Below are 18457 nucleotides of genomic sequence, written 5' to 3'. Positions count from 1 at the left end.
TATTTATTTAATTATTTTCCAGGAAGGAGGTTGTGTGGGGCCCCTCCCAAGACTACATATTCTTTATGCCCCACTATCTGGGTCGGCCTCCGCTGCTCAAGGACCCTGGTCGCACAGAGTATACAGGCAGAACACAACTGCCATCTCTCGCACCGTCAACACGGAGAGTCGGGTAGCAGGGAGCAGGATAGGACAGCTGGGAGTGGGATCCTCGGGTTACTGTGACCCTAATGAGTACCACTGTGTGTCCAGTAATTACAGACACCCAGGATTTAAATAAATATTTAAATAAATGTCGGAGGGGATGATTAATTAGGGGCAGGAGGGGCCAGGGGACTCAGAGCAGCCGCTCAGAAGCCGCGCTGGGGAGACCGTGAGAGAGAACTAAGGGGAATGGCACACCTTAATTTGTAACCGGTGCTCCTGGAACGCTTGCTCTAAAAACAGGAAAAAACATATATATGAGCTGTTGGAGACTGAAGCTTGAGAGTTGTACAATTTATTTGAAGACACAGCTTCTAGAAATAATTAACGATAGCATAAAAACCACGCAGTACTTGGCCCTGTACCCAGCATTCTCTTGAAAGTCACATGGACCAGTTTGAGTATTTACAAAATACAGATTACAGCTGCTATGAGAGAGGCTTTGCTTTAAGTACACCTTTGAGCTTTGAGGCTGATTGCATAGAAAAAGGTTAAGCACATATTGGTACACACTCACTCACCACTGCATGTATGATATCCTGAAAGTACAAGTTTAAACACCCTAAACGCTATGGGCATAAAACAATGTCAGAAAAAACATAACATTTCAATTAGCGAAATATAACTGGAATGCAATAAGGAAAAAGTATTATAAAGCAAAATATACAATGGAGGAGCAGAGCCTAAGTACATAAAACAAGGGCTATCTCGAGTAACCCCTGGGAAAAACTCCTGTCCGACACTCAAGTGCAGACGCGGAGTAGTTCAACGATACTCTGGCGGACCAGCCTTTTATATTGTTCAGGGGTGAGGGGCCTATGGTCACGCTATATCACGTCACCTCGAACCACATATCCTTCTGTCGCCTCTCACGCCCCTGCCTGGTGACTTTCCCATCATTTGTGTAAATGTGACTACCTTCTCGTAATTGTGTGGCACATAGACTGAGTTCCTGCCATTCTGACTGGAAGTTTGTCATTAATCAGAAATGTGTTATTGTTGCTTCGAAAGGGTTCTATTCATGTGTCAATCAGGCAGTTTGCGATAATATTTCGCCACAATTATCCTTAGTTTATCGGATATCTTGCTTGACGTAGTTGTGGTGCGAGCTTCCTTTATTCTATTCATGGCTTAGGTGGGGGACGTGGGGTATGTTGCAAGATTTATTGAGGAACTTGACTTCTACAGCTTGTGGGAAATATACAATGAGGTGGGGCCTGGTAGGGGTGCGGGTCCTTGCAGACAAGAGCTTGGGTCAGACCTGCTTTCTGCTTCTGCTTAAGCTAAGAGAAAATGGCAGTGCTCAGGGCAACGTAACTGAGGCCTGTAACTTCCAAACAGCAGGGCCTACACAGGGGTCATGTCGTGCAGGTGATAGGTGTGTCCTTGGATAGCTATGCAGGTAAAAATTCACCCTCCAACATTCCCCCCTCTGGTTCAAATTATTGAACCAATCAACATCATTGAACATCATACGAACTTCATACTTAGCCGGAAACGGAGGAAGTGGCCAGGGCGAGTTATAAAGAAGTAGCTCCTAAATCCTCACCTGGTCCTCCTAGTCTCTTACACATTGTCTCATAGGGACGTACTAAGTCTCTCCCTGAGAGAAGTGGTGGGCCACCATGTACTGGGGACTGGTACTGACTTTCAGAAGGAACCTGCTCTAAGTGAGGGTCGGGGACAGTACGCTCTATGTACAACACTGCTATCTCTACATCCTCCCCTTGTCCCCTGTGCATACCTGTGTTCACATCTGTGTAGTTCATCTTAACTCTTTTAGACCTTATTTTTCTAACATAATGCAACATAATCCGTGTTCCGAAATACACAACTACAAGCACACATAATATAGGCATTATAAATTTTAGTACTGCAGATAGCCATAAAGGCGTCCAGTCCAAGTTGGACCAATTACTTAAAACATCTGCTTTTGCACTTCCATCCTCAGGCATCTGTTGTCCCAAATTGTCCAAATCCCCAATGGCCTTTGTAAGTGTTCTGTTATCCGCATCATCGGCCAATATCAAGGCACAGTAGAACGACTTTCCCATCCTGGCGCATCCACCACTAGTCATCGCCATTAACTGGTCTAAAACATAGTGTTGTTTCAGAACCACGAGTCTCATAGGTCGTAGTTCTTCTTTCACGGCGTTGAACCCATCACGGGTGTTGTTAACAAGCTGCATCAGTTCATATCTCGTTACTTGGTGCCATCGGGCATTGTCTTTGGTCTGGAACATGGGGATAACTCCCCCAAGGTAAAGTTCAGCATCGTTGATATCTTCCGGAATCTCATGGAATGTGTCATCTGAGGAGTACTTTTTGACTTCTCTTTTTCGGTGGTGGGGCAGGGTGACATCACCTGCCATTGGGTGTGTGCGGATGTGGGAAATGTTCGTTGCTGGGACGACGAGATGCCATTCATGCCTCGTCACGATAGAACAAAGTCCTTGCCATTGAGGAGGCAACTGCAGATACATATTTTCTCCGCAGATCCGTAGATGCCAATGAGGATGGATGTGCCGTACTTCATGTCCGAATTAAATCTAGTGCTCTTGCAATTGGCATTCCTGCCCACAGGTACCATCCCATTACCTAGGAAGCAAAGGAGAGGAGACTTTTAGCTTGTATGCTCTTTTCTGTGTGTATGGTGTACCATTACTGGATGTGTATCCTCTAGTTTCCCTACCCCATATCTCAGCACACTCCCTCTCTATCTCCTCATTTAAATTATATTTGTGCTCTTGTCCTACAGTTGTGCTACCTAAGGAGGCTGCCTTACATATCAAGTCATGTGGACCATTCCATTTGATATTGAAATAAATGCTGGCCTTCAGGTGTAGAATAGGTCTCCACTGACAAGGGCATGTGTCATGGGTGTGGTTACATTGGTGATGTTCAGGTGAGTGGCATTCGGATGTGGGTGTTGGGAAGGTGAAGTACCCTAGTTTCTTATAGTGATGTTCCCAAATCTGCATTATGTCGGCAGGTACTTTCATATCACGGTAAACCTCCATTCTCCTTTCAATTTCCAATGTATTAGTGATCACCCTAAATGTTACATACTAGTCATCCCACTCTGTGGTATTTACAAATGCATCATCCACTCTGGCTGAGTGGAGCTATATCTGACCATGTATGCGGCAAAGAAACAGGTGTAGGAGACATTTGGCTGTGGGTGGTGGGACTTCTTTAGGTAAAGTACAATTCATCTGCGCCTACAGCGTGAGGAATGTGTGAACATACAAAGCAGGACTCATTTGTGACCTTTCTTCCAACCTCCCTCATGTCTCTATACCACATGTTGTCTAATAGAACGTTGTGAATCTCATTATCCTCTGCTCTATCACTAGGGCGCTGGGAGTGGGAATCAGGCATAGAGTGCTGGTCGAAGGTGTAAACAACTGTCTTTTGGAGATTACTGATCCAGTCTGTAATTTGTAAAGCCTTTTCTTGCTTACGTTGGATACATGATGTATATCTAACTGGCACTATCTCGCCACTCAGTCTATGTCTAAGACTTCTTTTATTTTGACTGGATCGTCTTGGTGTACCTGGCACAGTGGGGGTCAAGATGATATCGAGTGCCAAGTCCCTTCCTGTAGGGTCAGCATGGGGTACAGAAGGTGTCAAGACAGGCACAGAGGTGTCATAGCTACTACTGGTGCTTTTCCCAGTTTGCTTGTTATCAGGAAGTGTCTTCGGCATGGGTAGCTCTGTGGTCGTGACAATTTTAATATTACTAGTAGCTCCTCTCTCTCTCTCTCTGATCGCACTGCTAACCAGTGAAATGCTGTTACTGCAGCTACAAACATAAAAAAGAAAATAATAGCTGTACATATCTTTTTAATTGAAAGCTTGACATGGAGGGTTGTTCTGTTGCTGCGTCTCAGTCCGTAGGCCATCATACGATCTCCACTTCCTTGATCTTGGATCGTTAAGTGGCACATGATGTCTTCTTTGCTGTCAATGCTCAGATCTTGGACGGTGACGGGTGGAACCTCAAAAAGTTCATTTGCAAGTGTTCATTGAATTGAAATTTCTCCACTTCCGAACTGCTTCATAAAAAGATGTGTGTCCCAAAGCAGATAGGCGGAAGTTCATCAGAGATAGGACGCTTGTCTTTGTCTTTGATATCTGAATGAAAAAGAACTTTGGAGCACGCATTAGTGCACATAAATGAACAATTCATCGCTTACAATATCAGAAGAGGGCCCAGTGACTTCTTTTTAAGTCTTGCGGAGAGAATAACCACATCTATTGATCTGTCAATGACAAGCCGATGAGACTTGAACAGGCCGTTAAGGCTCTTACCCTAACATTGTCACAGTGCCTGAAAAATGAAAAATGAAAATAAAATGACTGTCACTGTCACTGCGGGTCACTGTAACAGCATCCAGTAATCCCCAGTGACATATGACCTCATGAAGTAGGAAGGTAGCTGCGGCCTTCGCGTCACAATGGACACACGGTCCAACTCAAATTTACCGTGAAAAAAGGGCACACCACTAACATGATGTGTCTTTATCTTAGGCATCTGTTTCTCTAAAAAGGACTCTAAAAGGACACAAAGAGTTGTACCTGTTCATGTGCATTGGGAATGAACCACTCTGTCTGCAAAGTAGTGGACATGATATTATGAGGGACATGTGTAGGAAGGTGTAACTGAGTGAGTGCTATTTGTAAAAAGCCTTCCTATCCTTGTGTGCCTGAAAATTTAAACAAATAAAATCTTATTCCTGTGTACTCCCCTCTTCTTCCACAGCTCTTTTCCTTCAGGTGGGGCACTTCCCTGTATCTCCCCAAGGTGCAGCTGTGCAATGAAATCATAGTGCTGAGTATTATCAATGGTGTCATATTCTAGTCTGACAATGTTGTAATACTGAGCATTGCTTATTCCCTGCATTCGTACTTTTAACATTGAAATCTACTGTGTTTCTGCATTAATTTGCTTTTCCCTAGCACTGGGCATGTGTGAAGTAATAGCTGTACACGGCGGTGCATATCTGGAAACATATTCCTTATCTCTTTTAATCCATCTGTAAAAACGTATTCCTTACTAATTCTTTACCAACCTGTGTGGTCTTTTTTCATAGACCAACGTATCTTTATACATATATATTTCCCTTTCTCATCAATCTCTTTGTTCACTTCCAAACTACAGGAAGCCTGTTTCCTGTTTTGGCTCTACGCCCAGAATATGCACTCGGCCAAGAAAGATACTTGTGAACATGGCCCAAAAATAAAAAGAAACTCTATTAATTTGTCTACACTTTATAATATCTGAAAACATGTGTTGTCTCTATTTGCAAAATGCAAAATATACGTTTTGTATTATAAAATAAAGATGGCTTATTTGTAATGCACATGTTCACTCACAATGGTGTATTTGTAATAAACAGCAGATCTTTATTGTATTCCAACTCAAGGTATTCTTTGAATCCACCTTAGAAGGATGAAATGCTCTAGCAGCACATGATCTCGTGACTCATGATATTTATTTATCTGAAAAGAAGTGTGGTGCAACTAGTGTGCATTCCATTCCATCGTTTTATCTCTGGCTTGTGCCTGTGTCAGCTGCTGCTGAATTTTGGGACGTGTGAGTGAATCATTCTATTTAGTTGCTCAGTCTTGCATTATCAGGTGAAATTTACAGTGTGTGTGAATTATATGTGACCATCCACATAACATAACTATCTATTTCTAAATAAAAAATGCAAACATAAAATTGACAGTCTGCGTGCATTCGGGAACCGTAAAGGGCATTGTGCCATTTTCATTGAAACATATTCTCATATTTAATTTGGCCATCAGACCATGTGGACTGTGGTGTATAAAGTAGACGCTGTTGAATACTTTTATTTGTACTAACTCTGTGAAAGGGACCCTTAATATCGCCCCAGAGAAATCGAGTGTGTTTGCGCTCTGGTTGGAGATGGGCAGTGCCCCCTCCTTGATACAGGAGAATGTGGCACCTGTGTCAATCAAAAAACTATACATGTTATTAATCCTGACATTCACAATGGGGTCCTCTCTAATGTCAATAAGGGAAACACTAGAGTTGGCTGTGGGCTCATCCTAACTTGCCTGGTCCTGCTGGGTGGTGCCCTGTGAAACCGAATTGATGGGGGGCAGTACTGTAGCTCCCTGTGGTATCGGGGCTGGTGTCTGGGACACCATTTTGTACACAGGCATGTGTTGCTGAGGTACCTGTTGTTGTATGTGATCATTTGTCACCTGTGCGTTACCTCCTGGCACATTTAAGGCACTTTGTGAAACATTAGTGACAGTAGTCACTTGACTCACTGGTGAAGCTAGCCTAACTGCATCATCAAGAGTCTTTCTTTTCTTTACTTTCTGCTGTTCTAATTCCGCAGCTGTGTTCTCAATAGCTGATTGCCTTATTTGTGACATTAGAGATCCGATGTCTGAGACATCTGGAAACTTCTGGCGCAGTTCGTTCCATAGCGCTGATCTTGTCTTATTGAAAGGATCACCATTCAATTCTGAATTAGTGGTGGATAGCTTTGCGCCGATGCGTGAAAACATATCCTCTGCATCCTTTCCAATCAGGGATGTGAGTAGGCTTCTCATGTCCCAAATAGCCAATGACACACCTGTAGTGTCATTTTCAAAGGCTTCTATCCATTTTCCCGCACCCTCTGTGAGGGGTGGGAGTTCTTTCTTCATTTTTTCTTTGTCTGTTAGGGACCAAGTGACTGAGAAAGGGAGGTCATTGACCTCTTTGGACGGCAGGGGCAGCTGGTGTGTTACCCCTGTCGGTCTTGTGTTCTCATACCTGCGTGCGTATTTCTTCCAGACCCTTAGGCCTTGGCGCATGTAGGTGTAGTTCCAATCGTCATTTCCTTCTTCCTGCAAGATACATTCTTCAGCAGTGGCCATTTGCTCTGGCTCAAAAGATCCTTCTCGGGGCCAGACATTCTCTTGAAATGCATTAGCCTTTGTCCAGTCTGCCAAGTTATCTGAGAATGGAATGACATAAAGGTCACTCCCTTCTCCAAGTATTACTATCTCATTTGGCGTCAGACCACTGGTCAATGGCTGTCTTGGCCTGTAAAGGGCAATGTTGTTCAGTTCTCTAGATCTTGCTGTACGCAGGCGTGTTGTACCTGATACATCATATTCCTGTGGGATGTTCCCAGGTCGCCCTTCGTTACCTAACATAGTAACACATTCTATCTCTCTTCTTCTCTGCCTTCTCCTCTTTTCTGCCTGTTCGAACAATTTTGGCAGATCCAAATAGTCTTGCTCTAGCTGTGGTGTCATTAGTCTATGTGGTGTAACTACTAGAGGTGATTCCTGAGGCATAGGCGTAGGTGGTCGTGTCACCTGAGTGTTATAATTAATGACTGCAGACGGAGCTTGGGGTACACTTAAGTTGGCTGCGAGAGAGACTGCCATGTTGATCTGTGGTGGGGCTGCACTTTGTGCTTCCTGATGCAAGTCTATCCATGGCCCTTGCTGTGGCATGATAGTTGGGACCCCACCACTGTGTGGCTCTACCTCCTTCACACTGCTAGCTACTTCATTTGGTGCTGGTCGTTTCTTTGCACCCATATGCTCAGTCATTCTATCCCCTATACTGGCTAGGTATAATGCAAGTTGCTGGAGTGCTGCTGTATTACCGGTGGGGCTTCTCGAGTACTGTTTGTGTGACATGTCCTCTTCTTCTTTACCTGTTCTTTGGCGTATGTCACTTTCTGCCCTAGTCCTGCTAATGTCTCCCTCAGAGGGATACTGTTCGCTGTCTCTCTTTTCATCATTGTACTGTAGCAGGTGCTTTTCCTCTCTATTAGGACCTGTGTTAAGGGGCTGCCACTCATTATACTGACTCTGTGTATTGCAATGCTGGTGGCTCGGGAATCGGAATGGGCCATAATGTCTAGTTCTTGTTCTTGGCGTATCGTCATTCTCAGTGAGGGATGTAGGTGCTGGGCGGTCAGGTCTGGGGAGTGACATGTGGGAGGCCTCATGGCTCTCTTTGTTTTCTTCCTGCTGGGGGCTGCAGAGTTGGATACGTCTCATTTTTACTATCAATAGTGTGTCAATTTGACCTGGCATTCCTGATGCTGCATCCTGCAGTACTGGGCTTAGGGATAGCTGACCCGATGTACTCTCTGGTGTACTATCTCGTGAATTGTCTGGGATGTCTGGGGCTAAGGCATCGTCATGGGCTACGGCTGCCTGGACATCTGATAAGAGTTCTATGTCAGTCTTTATACCTCGTCCTAAATTAATGTCATCTGCGTCATAGGCTGGTGGATGTACTATGGGTGTTGACATTATTCTCCTGTATTGAGTGTAAGCAGGGGTAAGAGTGTAACGCCACCGGGTGTTATTGTCAGCCTTACCTGCTGCAAGGATGTTACGTCAATTCCTAGGGCTGAGATTAGTGTCAAAATGACTGTACATGTCAGGGGTGAGACAGACTCAGGGGATGTTGCTGTACCTTCAGAAAGGGCAACAATACAGCCGTTCACTATGTGTACTGTGATCTGTAGTCTTGTGTTTTGTCTGGGCTGTCTGCTCATCTCCTAGAGTCGAGTTTTCTTTGAGGTGGGCTATCTGTGGCAGTGAATGTGGCGAAACTAATCTCCTTTTAAAATGCTGTTTTGTGAATATGCCCACATTTCTGGATAATGCGTCGTGGAAGGGTGTCTTTGTAACAGTCCTGTGAGTCTTAGTGATGGCTGCTGCTGCAGCTGGTCATGTAACTCGTGGGCGTGATGCTCACAGCCTAGTAGAGTGAGGGTATCCTGTGAATCTCCCTGCCCCTCCGGGCAGCTGGTGCTTGGAGAAGGCGGTGTGAGTGAACAGTGGTGAGCAGTATCAGGGCTTTTCGCTACTTACTACACTACCTACTGACTGAAGTGTAAGTTGTGTGTTATCAGTGGGGGATGTATACGTTGGCACTGGGAGGTACACTTTCACTAGATGCAATGTAGATGCCCTTATCTCAGTACCCTGTGTGAGTCGGATTCCCAATAAGTCCCACGCTCTAGATATTAGGGAAATTTCGCTTCTGTTATATTTTCTATGAGTTTGCTCGCTCACGTTCTGCACTGATACAATTTTATTGTCTAATATGTGTAGAACTACCTCAACTATTTGTTTTCCACTATAGCTCATGTATGTACCGGACATCTGGCTGACCTCCTGTCAGTTGTTTTCGGGAGTGGGGCAGTTTACCACAAGCTCATTACCTAATGCTTCTGTAATGATGGAATAAAATGCCTCTCTAATTTCTTCTTTTTCTGGGCCGTTGTAAATACCTTCTGGGGAATTGTCAGGGAATTCCAGGGCAGTAGGATGGTTACCAAAACAAGCCTCAAGAACCTTGCTATGCAAAGGTTTGTGAGGCCACAATGATGTCACAATAGCAGGTACCTCTAGTCCTGGTAATGTCATAAAAATATGCACGTGTATGGCGTGTGTAGTTTTGTATGTCCTATAGTTATGTATCCTATTCATTTGTGTGGAATGCAGTTAAAAAGGAAAAAAATGTATTTAGTCCAAACGATCTGTAGTAAAAATAAAATAACGCAGAGCACTTCCCTGAGACTTCCCTCGTAAAGCCTGCAGTGCTTTGTGGAGGGAAGGGGAAATCCTGAATGCCAGATGTACACACAGGGGAGCAGCAGCAAGAAGAAAAGGAAACAATATGTCAGTGTGACAGCCGTGGCGCTTGAAATGCTGTAGCTTATAGACTTTCTTCAGTTAGTCAATGGCAGATCAACGTACATGGGATACACCAAAATACATTTACAATCTCCCTAGTTATTGGATCTCGCTACAACATATCCCAGTTTTCAGATGATGGCCACAAAATATATTAGCAGCAGTTTCTACTTAACGGGCCCCTTCCCTAAACAATAATATTGGTATGGGGCCAGACAACACAGTGTTACACAGAAATGCGATGTTCACAGTTTATAATCAGTCAAGGAAAGATAAACGATCATAATGCACTTATATATCAATAGTATACTTTTGCTATGGTCAGCCTCTGTGGCAGCCAGTGACTCCTAACAAAAGAGACCATGAAAACAGTAAGGATCACACAAGTGTTCTTGTTCTATGAACCTAAATACATTCACCATTAAACACTAGGTGCTAACATGCAGATCTGTGTTTAAACAGGTATCTAATAAAAGCATAAGTAAAATGCAAACATTTCAACAATTACAAAAAATCACGCTCTATGGCCACTAGAGTGTGCTAGAGTATTCTTTATACATATGGGGTGCACCAACAATAATTAACAATCCACGTTTAGCTTGGCAAAAATATAATGCCTACAATATGAGTAAAAAACTTGCTAGTCCCGCACAGAACTCTTCCCTGGACATACAACAGGGGATATCACCGCTAGATTAAGGAAAGATCAAAGGTCACGGTAGCTAATCGGACCTGCTGAAATTCCTTCTTTCTCATGGACTACTGACATGAGAGATTTCCTCGTCTCTGTCGCTCCTAACAGAGGATCACTTGCACGAATATATCGAAAAGATGCCAGACGCAACTCTTCCTTCCCTGTAACTTCAGAGGTTCCCTTTAAGCAGTAAGATGTATAATTCACCTTCACTCTTCCTTGACACCCTATTGTAGGTGTATCAAAGGCCCTCCCCCTGTGAGAGGAGGCTCCACCATAAGCTGAGAGACCTGCCACGTGCGGCTCTCCTTCCCTGTATTCTATATGCAACAGGGGCTCCCTTTAACCGCTAAATAAATGCTAAATAAAAAAGCTAAAAATAAGGATGACAAACACAATCCTACTTTGTATGTACACGAGGCTTAGCAATAACATGCGACTATTCACAAAGCAAAGAGGAAATACATTAATCTCAGTAAACACCTAACTGTCAGGTTCAGTCTCCACATGGCACACAATCCCTTCCTCTGCGTGGAATCATATAACAAGGTTAACAGACAGGAAGCCTGGACCATTGGCAGAAGCACTGCTGCACTACAACACTGAACACCATTCGGCCGCACCCAAGAGAGAGACACCGCAGCGGCGGGCAGACACAATAATATGTATGCTTACCCCTCAGCGCTGAGGTCTCCTCACAATGGTCCAGCAGGACGGTTGCGCAGGATCGTCTAGCAGTTTAGTACTTCCTCCTTAGGAACCAGCTGCATCCTGTCAGTCTAACTCCTTATTATCGCGTCGAGGTCACCAAAATGTCGGAGGGGATGATTAATTAGGGGCAGGAGGGGCCAGGGGCCTCAGAGCAGCCGCTCAGAAGCCGCGCTGGGGAGACCGTGAGAGAGAACTAAGGGGAATGGCACACCTTAATTTGTAACCGGTGCTCCTGGAACGCTTGCTCTAAAAACAGGAAAAAACATATATATGAGCTGTTGGAGACTGAAGCTTGAGAGTTGTACAATTTATTTGAAGACACAGCTTCTAGAAATAATTAACGATAGCATAAAAACCACGCAGTACTTGGCCCTGTACCCAGCATTCTCTTGAAAGTCACATGGACCAGTTTGAGTATTTACAAAATACAGATTACAGCTGCTATGAGAGAGGCTTTGCTTTAAGTACACCTTTGAGCTTTGAGGCTGATTGCATAGAAAAAGGTTAAGCACATATTGGTACACACTCACTCACCACTGCATGTATGATATCCTGAAAGTACAAGTTTAAACACCCTAAACGCTATGGGCATAAAACAATGTCAGAGAAAACATAACATTTCAATTAGCGAAATATAACTGGAATGCAATAAGGAAAAAGTATTATAAAGCAAAATATACAATGGAGGAGCAGAGCCTAAGTACATAAAACAAGGGCTATCTCGAGTAACCCCTGGGAAAAACTCCTGTCCGACACTCAAGTGCAGACGCGGAGTAGTTCAACGATACTCTGGCGGACCAGCCTTTTATATTGTTCAGGGGTGAGGGGCCTATGGTCACGCTATATCACGTCACCTCGAACCACATATCCTTCTGTCGCCTCTCACGCCCCTGCCTGGTGACTTTCCCATCATTTGTGTAAATGTGACTACCTTCTCGTAATTGTGTGGCACATAGACTGAGTTCCTGCCATTCTGACTGGAAGTTTGTCATTAATCAGAAATGTGTTATTGTTGCTTCGAAAGGGTTCTATTCATGTGTCAATCAGGCAGTTTGCGATAATATTTCGCCACAATTATCCTTAGTTTATCGGATATCTTGCTTGACGTAGTTGTGGTGCGAGCTTCCCTTATTCTATTCATGGCTTAGGTGGGGGACGTGGGGTATGTTGCAAGATTTATTGAGGAACTTGACTTCTACAGCTTGTGGGAAATATACAATGAGGTGGGGCCTGGTAGGGGTGCGGGTCCTTGCAGACAAGAGCAGCAGGGTGAAGCTTGGGTCAGACCTGCTTTCTGCTTCTGCTTAAGCTAAGAGAAAATGGCAGTGCTCAGGGCAACGTAACTGAGGCCTGTAACTTCCAAACAGCAGGGCCTACACAGGGGTCATGTCGTGCAGGTGATAGGTGTGTCCTTGGATAGCTATGCAGGTAAAAATTCACCCTCCAACATAAACAACAACAAAAGAAAAATGAATGCTTTACAAGGTGAGCGACCCAAACTGCTCATAAAATATTCATGACACATGCTTCTTTAAAGCTCGTGGTGACCCTCCCCTAAGAGAACCAGGGCACCACCTACAGACAGTGCAGGAGGCACAGCAGCCTCCCAGCAGTAACTTATTAACCCTCTTTCTCCCAGGTCAAAGGATGTATGAACAGGGGAGACTTTTGTTTCACTTTTAAAACTTTCCCGACTGAAGCTTTTGTTCTATATCTTGAGAGTGCAGTGACATCTAGAGGTTGTTTCTATGGCTGTATTTAATGTGGCCTAATGTGTAAATTAAAGACTTGGGTAAATGGTATGTTGGTGTAAAATGTTTTATTACCAATATTTTATTAACAATGATTTTTTATAAACATTACAATGCTTTATTGATAATAATGATTGCATTTAAACACAGGTATTGATTGCAATTATAAGATAGTGATTTTCAACCTATTGATTATTTATTTTTAATGTAGTGAGCTTTGACAACGCAAATAGATTGCCTTATATATTGTTCTGCGGACACCTGGAAAAAGCCAATACGCTCGCCTTATACATTGCTGTGGTGACTTGTGACCATGCCAATAGGCCTGCTTTATTTAAAGTGACAACCTCTACATTGTAATAATCTATCTGGCATCGGTGGGAGGGTAATGTGATTGTGAAGGTCATAACCCATTAGGGGTCTAAAATGATTTCAGAATGCCACTAAAGGTATTTCTATCTGCTTGATGTATATATTTGTAAATTAGTGTGTAATATTTTGTCACGTGTGTAATAAATGCACTATTCATTTTTCAGAAAAAAAGCACTGACTGGATAATCCTTTATTGAGTGTTAATATTGGGTGCAAGTGAATGGTGATTATTAGCCCACACCACCTTCCCTGAGTAGACCTTGGACTGCTCTACTTCATTACCATGAAAGAGTCAAGTGCTAGAGTGGGGTGCTTGGTTCCCAGTAAGGGGAAATTATGGACCTATCAGTTGCACTGGTCTCACTTCCTGCACAACTAATAACCCACTTTCTCTACAATAATCTACTGCAGGACCTTACAGTCTCTGGACCAGTGAACTTTCAAAGTATTTTTTTAAACTCACACTGACAAAAAGAGCAAAGATTGCTGGTATAGTGTCAGGACTAGGGTTTCTGATGCTAAATAGCAGAACATTGTGTTAAATCTCTCCTTTGATTATCTTGATTTCATTTTAAACCTAATAAATGACCACAAAGCACCTTCTAATTGCTGTACATAATAATACAGGACACTTCATTCGTGCATATCATGGACATAATCACCTCAATAATGTCAAGTCCACAGAGGTCAGTAGGATAATAGTCTCTGCTGATTAAGCTGGTTTTGAAGCCTTAAACCTCACATTAGGTACAGCTTGTCTCAAGGTGTATTCACTCACCGAGGTTGTGAACGGATGTTTGTTTGCCTACACCAGGAACATATTTATGTTTTTAAATATGCATTGTATATTTAATAGACCAATTCATCTAAAATGTGTCCTTTATATGATAACTTGACATTGACTCAACGGTGTTCCTTAACAGATTTAAAGGGTTTCTGTACCTCTCTGACACCACGTCTTTCATGCATGGGGTAGTTTTCTGTGGGATAAATGTGTGTTTTACAAAAACTGAACAGCAAGAATAATTTAATTGAAATAAAATGAGCAAATATTGTTGTGTTCAAAGAAATTGCTAACCCTACTTTTGTTAAAAAAAATAAAAACAGTTCTCCCTTACAAACAGATCAGATGATTTTGACAAGGTATATATTAATTGTTGCTTTTTTACTATGGTTTAAACTTGGAGTTCCTCATTTTAAATACCATCGAAAATTAACAGGCCGCATCAACACTTAGGGCCCGATTAGGATGGCGGACGGACCAGCGTCCGTCCGCCACCCCTGAGGTGGAGGGAACGTCCGCAGGGGCTGCGGCATTCCCTCCCTCGGAATTAGGATGTGACCGCCACCCTGGCGGTCACATCCCCTATATTTAACATTGCGGCAGATGCTGCTTCAAGCAGTACCCGCCGCAAGGTTAAATGTGCATGTTTTCCTTTGCATGCACGAAGCGGCAGGCACCACGTGGTGCCTGCCGCTTCGTGCGTGCAAAGGCAGGAGGCTACCATAGGTACCCCCCCATGTGCACCCCCCACCCCCCAACACCCCATACTCCACATGCTTTTCTATGGCGGAAAAGCCGCCATGGAAAAGCATGTCTCCGCCGGCATCCTAATATGGCTGGCGGTGTCTGATAGACACCGCCACCATATTAGAGCTTTTCCGCCGCGTTCGGGAGGCGACCGTGGCGGAAAAGCGGCGGACGGAAAAATGACCCCCCAGCCATCGTAATCTGGCGGGGGGTCTTTTCTGTGTCCGCCGGGGTGAATACGCTTCCTCCGGGCTGACGGTGGCTTCCGCCGGCCCGGAGGATGCGGATTCACCGCGATCCTAATTGGGCCCTTAATGTATGATTTAAGCTGTAACCTCTCTTTTTCCTTCACTCTCTTATTCCCACTATCAAATGTATTCCTGATATTTGCTCCCTTTCATCCTGCTGTTTCACTTATAGCTATGGTACCAGTATAAATGAATAATAAAGGCATCCAACTGAAAGACGTATGTTTGCAATCAATGCTAGGGCAGTCCCTGAGAACATTGTGCCAGGGCTTGCAAGAGCACCACTAGGGGTCAGAGATGACAAGGCCGAGGTCACAGCTGCAACCCCTGCTCTCTCAGTCTGAAGGCTGAGAAGTAAATCTTACAAGGCAAAGGCCTTCCATTCCATTTAGCCCGCGCTATTCGAAATCTACAACCTGTATTAATTCGACAGGCAGTAAGCCTTCTTTCATAAATGATGCGCAGTTCGCTTTGTCTCTTCTGTTAATAGACTGTGTAAGAATTTGTCTTTGTACAGACCTGTAATTCATCCCGTCTCTTCTTGTGGACCCATATTTAGAGTAAAAAAATCTGCAGGTTCACCCTTTCAAACCATTAACTTCTTCAGATGTAAATGTTTTGTCTTTTAAGGTAGTCTTTCTGGAAGCCATTATATCAGCATGTACATACAGTGGGGGAATTATCTGCCTTGTTATGCCATCCCCCCTTTTTGATAATTGTTTGATGTTTTTGCCATCATAAAACCTGATCCAGCTTTTTTGTGCAATATGACTTCTTCATTTTGTACATCTCATGAGGTGCATTTCCAGTTTTCTATTCTGCCCCTTCTTCGGAGAAGCAATAACATAATTTGTTGGATGTTAAAAGAAGATTATTAATCTATCTTGGCAGGTCCAGTACCTTCAACAAATTAAACCACATGTTGCTGATTTTTGCTTGGTCTGCTAAAAGTAAGCAAAAAGATCATATCCACCATTGCTTTCGTATATTCAATACAACCGGGTTAGCTTCCTGAAAGAATTGGCGAATGTTCTATAAGCAGTATGGCTGCATTTTGAGCAGCATTTCAAGTAATTTCATTTGAATATACATGTAGACCTAGAACTTGGGCCTCTCAACACAAACCCATTAAAAATAAAACATTTTCTCATGAATTAAGAAAATTTTCGACCAAGAATTCTCAATTGGATAAACTCATATCTTACATTTCTGTAATTATAATGTTATGATTATGTTCAATTCAATTCAATTCAATTAATTTATATAGCGCGCTACATACCCAGAGGGTCTCAAGGTGCTTGGAGAAGGGTGGGGAATTACTTGTCGAATATCCAGGTTTTAAGTTGCTTATTAGTTGCTTATGTTAGCAGTTAATCATGCGTTACAGGTTAACATTAAAAGTTTAATGGGTTTGCATTGGTCGTTCTTCCTTCGCTTTTTTTCCCAAAGGCCCCTAAGTTTGGATATCCCTCATTAATATTTGCAGGAATGAAGATGAGGAACCTAGAGGTGATGTCCTGACTACATACTGGTGATCTTCATTTCGCTTAGTCAAAGCATCTTTGTTCCAGTCACTATGAAGTATCACGGAATTCGGCAATACTTGATAGTGATAGGATGATGCAGGAAATGTCAGCCCTCTTACAACCCCAAATAAGGGTGGGCAAGGCTCACATTTCCAGCATTTACTGGAGTTGTTTCTGCCTCTGCGGGTGGCAGTCATTTTATTGGTAATGACTGGGATGAGAATGAGTAGGACTAAGATTGAAGATTACCAGTAAGCAATTGGGACAGTAATATTTTCTGGGAAACTATGAAATTGCTTGATTCATTTTTTTTTCTATGGATTGGTATTTCACCGCAAACCAGAGTAAGGTAGGTCAAAATAAGGCAAGAAATGCAGTTTTGCGGTTTGCACACCTGATTAATGCCTGTTTCACCTCTATCTGACGCCTTTTCCTAGTGAACATTTCACAGGTTTTTCCTGGTGCAATTTGCAAGGAGAAATTAACTCAGGAGTGCAGTGAATCCATGCTACTTGTAATCCTGATTTGGACAAGTAGCCCTGTTACCAAGCTCCTCATAATGAGGGTCTGTAAGGTTAATTATTTGACTGCATTGCCCAGCATATATTTACCATTTACCTCGTCAAATGTGTCATTGCTAACAGCCCGGAGTAAGGGTGCTACATGATCTGTTTTCCATCTGGTTGGTTGCTGATTTTAATTATTATCACTATGAAAGAACTCTCTGTGTTAATTTCCAAAGCATACATGTATCTGAAGTGGGACTTAAAAACTGTTTTGGCTTTTTGACTTCCAGACTTTGACCGGGATCAATCTACTTGATGAATTGGACTCAGGCTCCATCGCAGTTGTCCTGAAATTGCACATTGGTGCCAACAACCATGAACATTGACTTACATTGGGCGTTATATTCTTCTTGGTGCTTTTGCACTGCAATCTTTAAAAATTCATCTATTGGTTCTACTTATTTAATGTTTGTCGTTTTGGTATAATTTTGCCTTTTACCTTGCTCTATCTATTTATAAACAGGTGCGGGATTTTATTGTGTTGTGTCTTTGATTTTTAAGCCTGTTTGCTCTGTGCCATATCTACTGGGGTTGAGCTCAGTTAAATCACTGAAACCTTTGCCTAGACTTAGCAGGTGTGAGACGTTATTACTTTTCAATAAATAATGTATAGGGAGGGAATGTGACCTAAGGGCCAGAGCCGCTAACCTTGGAACTGGGGAACCATGTTTATGCCATGGTATAGACTCAAAATGCTGTGTTTCTTGGCATAACCACTTCACCCCCTCATGCCTAAAAGAAGAAAAGAAATCTGCCCTTCTGTAATGTAAGCTGATGAATTTCTCGATGACTACTGTAAACACCATTACAGTTTTCCATGTCTGCAATGCAATCCCTGGTATTTTTTCTATATTTAACTTCATATTGAACTCCATACGACTATTGAAGTAATCAGGTAGACAGGATTGATGCAGATAAGAAGTTTATTATCAGCAAACAGGTTATACATCCACAGAGTCCTGAAGTCTCTCTCTCACTGTTCAACTCCCAGATACAGAATGTTGAAGCACAGAGGAAACATAACAATTCTAAAGAATCTACTAACTGAGAATACTACACACCTTCCCCCCTAAAAAAAAAAAAAAAAAAAAAAAAATGAATATATAAAAAAAAAAATATTAATGAACAAAATCCCGCAATTTGACAGGAGTA

Source organism: Lissotriton helveticus, chromosome 1_1, assembly GCF_964261635.1.
Source record: "Lissotriton helveticus chromosome 1_1, aLisHel1.1, whole genome shotgun sequence".
Classification (NCBI taxonomy): domain Eukaryota; kingdom Metazoa; phylum Chordata; class Amphibia; order Caudata; family Salamandridae; genus Lissotriton; species Lissotriton helveticus.
The sequence above is the reverse complement of the archived record's forward strand: the minus strand, read 5'-3'. Positions refer to the sequence as shown.